Source organism: Lepisosteus oculatus, unplaced genomic scaffold, assembly GCF_040954835.1.
Source record: "Lepisosteus oculatus isolate fLepOcu1 unplaced genomic scaffold, fLepOcu1.hap2 HAP2_SCAFFOLD_63, whole genome shotgun sequence".
Classification (NCBI taxonomy): domain Eukaryota; kingdom Metazoa; phylum Chordata; class Actinopteri; order Semionotiformes; family Lepisosteidae; genus Lepisosteus; species Lepisosteus oculatus.
Genome location: NW_027168182.1, coordinates 1,092,410 through 1,099,081, shown reverse-complemented (window position 1 = coordinate 1,099,081; position 6,672 = coordinate 1,092,410). Strand labels below are relative to the sequence as shown.

Below are 6,672 nucleotides of genomic sequence, written 5' to 3'. Positions count from 1 at the left end.
CTCGTGGACCGCTCGGCTGGTAGTTTTCCTTACTAACATAGCCTTTTCCTGTTCGGACGCTTCGGGCATAAACTGCAAAGTATATCTCAGCTCATCGATGTAGGTCTCCACATTATTCCCTGACACTGACGGGTCAAACCTTTCTACATCTTTGGCTAACTGCCTCAGGGAGTGGAGGTTAATTTTTACGGTTTCTCAGCGGGCAGGGAGACGGCCGTGATCAGGAGCAGGGGGTCTATCCCTGAACTGACTCGCCCTTGCGTTTCGCGCAGGACTCGGCGATCTCCCCCATGCCGATCCGACCACAGACCCTGGCCGGGAGAAACCTCCTCCCGGCGCGCTGGGTGAGCGCTCCGGGCTGCTAGGTGGGCTGGCATGCAAGTGGGATCTAGTCTATTTTGCTTCCAGTACGGCAGCATCTGACTCCTTTTGCCTTTCCTGTCTGAGCTCATTTAAACTCTCAATTTCTTTTTCTTTTTCTTTCAAGCTCGCTTCCAGGTCTCTCCTAGCTACCTCAGCCGCAGTTTCTCTAGCAGACAAGTCATCTAATTTACCTAAAACTTCCCTGAGTCAGTCTTCACTTTCCTCATTTTTCACTCTCTTTTCTCTGATTATATCCAACAACTCAACTCGCTCCGCCTTATATCTTTCTAGCGTTCCCTGAAGCTTTTGAAACTTTGTCAGCTCGGACAAAGACAGTTCCAGCTGTTTAGCTAGATTTAAGGTGAAACTCGATAGGACCAGAACTGCTTTCACAGACCCTCCTGTGTTAAGCTGGTTCGCTACCTTAGCTACTAAATCTACTTGCAGCTTCTCAATATCATCAAAGTTCAACTTTTCGATACCACTCCAGTAACCAGGATTGTCGTCGCTAGAAATAGTACTTATAAGCGACTCCACTTCAGACATTTTAGCAGCCATTGTCATTACGTCTGTAGGGAAAACCGGTTCAGGGACGCCAAATATGTAATCATAGTGGCTCTCTGAAGGCACCAGTTCTGTAGGGTTTGGGCATTTACTGAGACAATTATTAATTGTAGCAGTAAATCACAAAGTTGATTCTTTTGATGGCTTTAGAATCCAACCATGCGATATAACTCAAACAACGCACACACACAGGTACTAATACACGAGGATACATTTATTAATACATAGAATATGCATATAAACCTAACAGATCTTATCGAGAGGGTTATCAGAATACAAAAGGTATATATTCAATCAGTTACAAAGTGTTACACATATCAAGAGGACATACGTTCAGTATATCATTCATTAAGACCGTTTCATAAATGAACTTGGTTACAACTTCTACATTAGATACTCAAAACAAGTACATAACTCTTAGGAATTAAATTGATATCAACTGGTTGGGATAACAATTGAATTCTCGAGCTGTAATGCATTGAAGTTGAATACTCATCCAATCTTTGGGGATTCAGATCTCCTGCGGACTCAAAGAAACAGTTGCAGGCTGTTGCTGTCCAATCCGCGCTCTCTGGCTCCGTGCCAGGCTGTGCTGTGCGGCTTGCGACGGTGCGCTGCTGATGCTCACTGTTGGCTTTAACTAGCAAAGTTTGTGCACAGGAGAAAAGATGACTGTGGGTCCCAGCAAATCAGGAAGAGGACCGGTTCGTTCCTGATGAAGAGCTAGTTCTGAATAGTGATTCAGCTGTCCACAGTTCCGACCTGTTCACAAGGCCTGCTGCTGGTTACTCTCTGGCAACCTCCACTCTAGACTCTTAGAACAAAGGAAGGTTCTGGCACTCGGACATACTGGCCGTTCCATGGTTGTCCGGGCTGAGTCTCAGGATGGTCAGGAGGCGCGCTGCGAGAATGTCCTGCCCTTGGGATTCTCCTTTGAATTCCCTTTAGAATTGTTGAATCTGAATCTGAATCTGAATCTTGTTGAATCTTCCCTTCTGAATCTGAATCTCCAGGCTCTCTGTGTTGCCTGTTTTTACCTGGAGGAACTTCAGCTCATTGATTGGCTGAAAGTTCCATGGGCATCAGAGTCCCATGTGGGTTACTCGGCCCTACCAGTCCCTGATTGGTTGATCAAGGTGAGATATGAGTCACTTACTCCTGACACTTAGTAATGCAGTCCAGATGTCCAACTGGCACTCCCTAGACAGATAGGCGCCAATGGATGACCATTGATCATGATAGCCAGGCTTAGCTAAGTGCATCCCCCTTTGGGAGCTGTCCTTATCAAAAGAAAACATCTTGCATGAATTGTTTCTCTATGGCTGCACCACAGAGAAATGGGGCCTCATTTGGGAAGGCTCAGAACACTTAATTCTTTCTATTAATAAGCCTCACCGCTACACGTCAGAGAAACTTTAAGAGTATTACTTTTTTTTTTCTTTTTCCAAAATACAGTATGGAATCTAGACACCCGAGCAGATGGATTTCCAATCAGCACACGTTACACTAAACGCTAGAAAACAGGGGGATTTCTTTACGCAGTTATCAGCACACCCGGTATTCGCGTATAGAAGCCGCGGTGCTGTGCTGAACTTCAGTTATTCTGTGCGACTGATTCTCATTTCATTCTAAACTCGCCCACCCAGGGACGCCATTAAATGTAATGGTTTGATGGGTTTACTGAGACAATTATTAATTGTAGCAGTAATCACAAGGTTGTTCGTTGGGGCTTTTAGAAAATCAATCGTCAGAACAACTAACAACGCACACACAGGGGTTCAATACACTAGATACATTTATTAATATAAATTGTGCACCAAACATATACTAGTCTGCCTGGATACGAGTGGCAGACCTTACTGTGAGGGTTATCAATATACAAGGTATATAATCCCGAAGAGATGCAAACACAAAGAGATACACAACAGAGAATATATGTCAATATATATCGTTCGGTTACCAAATCGCTAATCAGTGTTATTACCCACTGTTACTCTAAACTCGGAAGTAAATACATTACTCATGAATTAAATTGATAACAACTTGTGTTGAGGTACAATTAAATTCTCGAGACGCAATGTAGAACATGGGGTTTACTTATCCACTGTGTATGGATTTGGAATTTCCCGGCACGAACACCAAACCAGCTGACAGGCTCTGTTGCAGCCTCTGTTCCAGCGGTTGTCCAATGGGCGTTGTCCCGGCGTCCTCTGGCTACCGGCCAACCAGTCAAGGTGCAGCTCGGAGTAGGACGGGCGGAGGAATCTGACTGAGGCGCGCAGGGCAGTCGTTGCTCCGAGGGGATCTACCAGCAGTCCGGCTGGCTGGTAGAAAGTCTCTATGCACAGAGTGTGACCGCGAGTCCTCACAAGTCACTCTTGTGCCTGGGAAGAAGCTGGTTCGTTCCCGGTCCAGCACTGCTTCTGAATAAGCTATTCAGGTTGTCGACGAGGGTCCAACTGTAGGGTCCAACTGTCCAACACAAACACAATCTGTGGCGTTAAGCGTGACATAGTCTTGCAGGCATCGTGCTGTCTCACTGCAATACTATACCGCTGGAGGAAACAGTCCATCTGGCCATGAAACTCATTTGAACGTCTAGCTACAGCAACTAACAATATCATGATTTATTCAGGATGTGTGGAATCAGCACGTCCCAGAGACAGCTTCCGAAATCGTGAGCATTCTCTGGTGGTGTCCTGCAGGGCACCTGTGGGCGTGCGTTGGTGGTATAGTGGTGAGCATAGCTGCCTTCCAAGCAGTTGACCCAGGTTCGATTCCCGGCCAACGCAGTGGCGATTGGTTTCAAATGCTGTCATGAGCCTTGGATTGTGACTAGCAAAGCGCAGCCTTTTGAAAGAGCTAAAGCACTGCAAAACGGAATTGAAGGAGAATCTTACAGGGGATTCTGAGCGGTGTCTGCATACACGCAGTCCGATACGGGTGCTGAAAGCTTGAGCTACTCTCAATGTCATGCTGCCTTGCCCCAGAGTAAATCTGTTACATTGAAAGAATGCTTCTGGCAGGTTCAAAAAGGGACCCTTGTTAATTGGAGAAATCAATGATTTCGAATGAATTCTGTATGCGTTAAAAGACAGCTATACACAGAAAACATGCAGGACACTGCTCATGATGTTTCCCGAGCCGAAACACAGTGCGTTTTTCCAAGCCATCTGACAAAGCCCGCCCACTGAAAACTGCAGCAGATCGTGTAAAGACGTTCAACTTTGTAACTACTGCACGCACAGGAAGCAGAATAAATTCCTCTTTTCCGGTTTTATTTATGCGAACCATAAATAAACCAAATAAACCAAGTTGCAAGAGGCCCGCACCCACAGCACAAATTGCGCAGCCTAGGCCACCTCCTCGCCCTGCACGCCACCGCCTCCTGCTGGGCCCACTCTTTCGCACACTCACACGCCACACTAACACTCAAAAGTGTGGGCAAAACAAGAAAACGAGCGCACCGTTTCCTACACATCTGCAGTCACCGTTGCGCATTCGCAGCATGTCCCGGGATGCAATTCGGCCTCATTTGCATAACTCCAGACCGGCAGATCGCCACGCAAGCTCGCGACGTGTGCCTGCCACACACCGAACAAACCTTTTCAGCAATTTCCAAAAAACGGACCTGCTCGCCTGCCCACAAGGCTCCGTCTCTTACCTGCTCTCCAGAGCCTGCTGCCTTCTGTGCTTTTCTCTCGGCACCGCTGCAGCGCACACAACTCCTGCAGCGGGAGGGGGGGAGAAAGTTCCCGCGCTCCGCCGCAGGGAAGGCTCGCTCCGTGCGCACACGTCCTTTCGATGCCAGTTCAACAAGTGCTCCGCATTAGCTGCGTCGGGGCTCCGGGGTGTCGCACCTCACCTCACCTCACCTCGCACTGCCCCCTCCTTGAATGTCTGCCGCTGGGCATGCCCCACTCTCCTCCGCCTTATCTTATCGCGTGTGAGCACCGACAATGGCCACAATGCCGGGGAATGGCACCTGTAAATTAATTCTCTTCTCTTGCAGCCTGAGATCATGTCCTTCTTTTGGCTCCCTCCAGTTCTGATAAAAAATCTCACTCTTGCTAATTGAGGCATTGTGAGAGAGGAGCAGGGTGACGTCATCCATGTATAGAGATGTCTTTACCTCTCCTCCCCCACTTCCAGGCACTGGTATCCCATTAATGGCCTGATCCTGGCGCAAGGCACAGGCTAAGGGCTCCATAGCCAAAACGAATAACAAGGGGGATAATGGGCAGGCCTGCCTCACCTCTGAACAGACTTCAAAGGGGTGTGATCTATTGCCATTAACCATTACTCTGCTGTTGCTACCTGTGTACAGCAGGTTAATCCACTTTCTCATGATGGGGCCAAAATTCATGTGCTCAAGTACCAATGTTAAGTACTGCCGGTTTAGGCGGTCAAAGGCCTTTTCTAGGTCTACACCTAAAATGCACAGAGGGAGGGAGCGATCCTCTGAGTACAGACAGACATCCCTCAACAAGGCCAGGTTGTCGCTCATCAGGCGTCCTGCTATCCCACAAGTCTGTTCTTTCCCTACCAGTGAGGCCACTACATTTTGTAGGCGCAGGAAAAGGGCTTTGGACAGGATCTTAGTGTCCACGCCTAACAGGCTGAGGGGTCTCCAGTTCTTTATGTCATTCTTTGCTCCTTTCTTAAACAAGAGAGAGATAGTGCCTTCTCTTAAGGAGTCAGGCAGCAATTCTGTCTTATAGCTTCCCTCGAATAGGAGCAGTAGCGGATCCTGAAGCAGATCCCAAAAGGTGCAATAAAATTCTTTAGGGAGCCCGTCAGCACCCGGAGTTTTCCTCTTCTGTAAGCTCTCCATAGCCTGTCTCAGCTCTTCTATTGTCAAATCCCTCTCAAGTACTTCCCTATCTTCTTCACTCAAAACGTTTTCTAGCTTTGAGGTAAAAAAATGAATTTCTTCATCCTTTACCTCTGTAGAGCTGTACAGTCTTGAGTAGAAGGCCTTGGTGCAGGAGAGGATAGCACTCGGCTCTGTTCTCTCTCGTCCCTCCTCATCAACTACACTTTCCATGACAGACTTGGAGCCTACCACTTTCCTGAAAAAGAAGCGAGTACACTTCTCATTTTCTTCCAAGAACTGCACTCTGCTTCTTAACAGCAATCCTCGACTACTTTCTTCGGCTATGCTCCGGATGTCCTTTTTTAAAAGGGTGATATCCTCGAGCACAGCGAAGCCACTGTGCAGCATCGTGTAGAGACGCTGCAGCTGCCTCTGTTTCCTGGCTAGCACTCCTCTCCGTCTGGCAGCAGCCTTCCTTCCCTCAGCCATGAAAAAGGCCTTTGTCCTCATCTTCACCTCCTCCCACCACTCTCCTACTGACCCGTACAGACACTGCAAGGACAGCCACTGTGATAGTTTCTCCTTGTAGCGGGATACTACCCCCTCGTTCTCTAGCAGCTTAGTGTTGAGTTTCCAGAGGCCTGGGCCAAAGACAGTCCCGCCCTGGAGTTCCACTCTACACCCTAAAGCCTGATGATCTGAGAAGAAGACAGGCTGAAGAGTGACCCCAACAACTTTCACTCTCTCTGAGACAAAGCAATAGTCAATTCTGGAGCTGCTATTCCTCCTTGACCATGTATATCCTGCTGTTGTGGGATATATACATCTATATGTGTCTGAGAGTTTAAAGTCTTGAACTAAGTTTTGCAGGGCCAGTGAGCTGGAATCCAATTTTATCGGAGAGCTAGACTGCCTGTCTGTGTGCTCTA

At 47.8% G+C, this 6,672-nt stretch overlaps 1 non-coding gene across 1 annotated transcript; it reads left to right on the top strand.

The window, feature by feature from the left end:
• The first annotated feature begins 3,647 nt into the window (after window positions 1-3,647).
• trnag-ucc (transfer RNA glycine (anticodon UCC)) lies at window positions 3,648-3,719 on the top strand. The gene has a single exon. It is a non-coding gene; the product is annotated as a tRNA-Gly (tRNA).
• The last annotated feature ends 2,953 nt before the right edge of the window (window positions 3,720-6,672 follow it).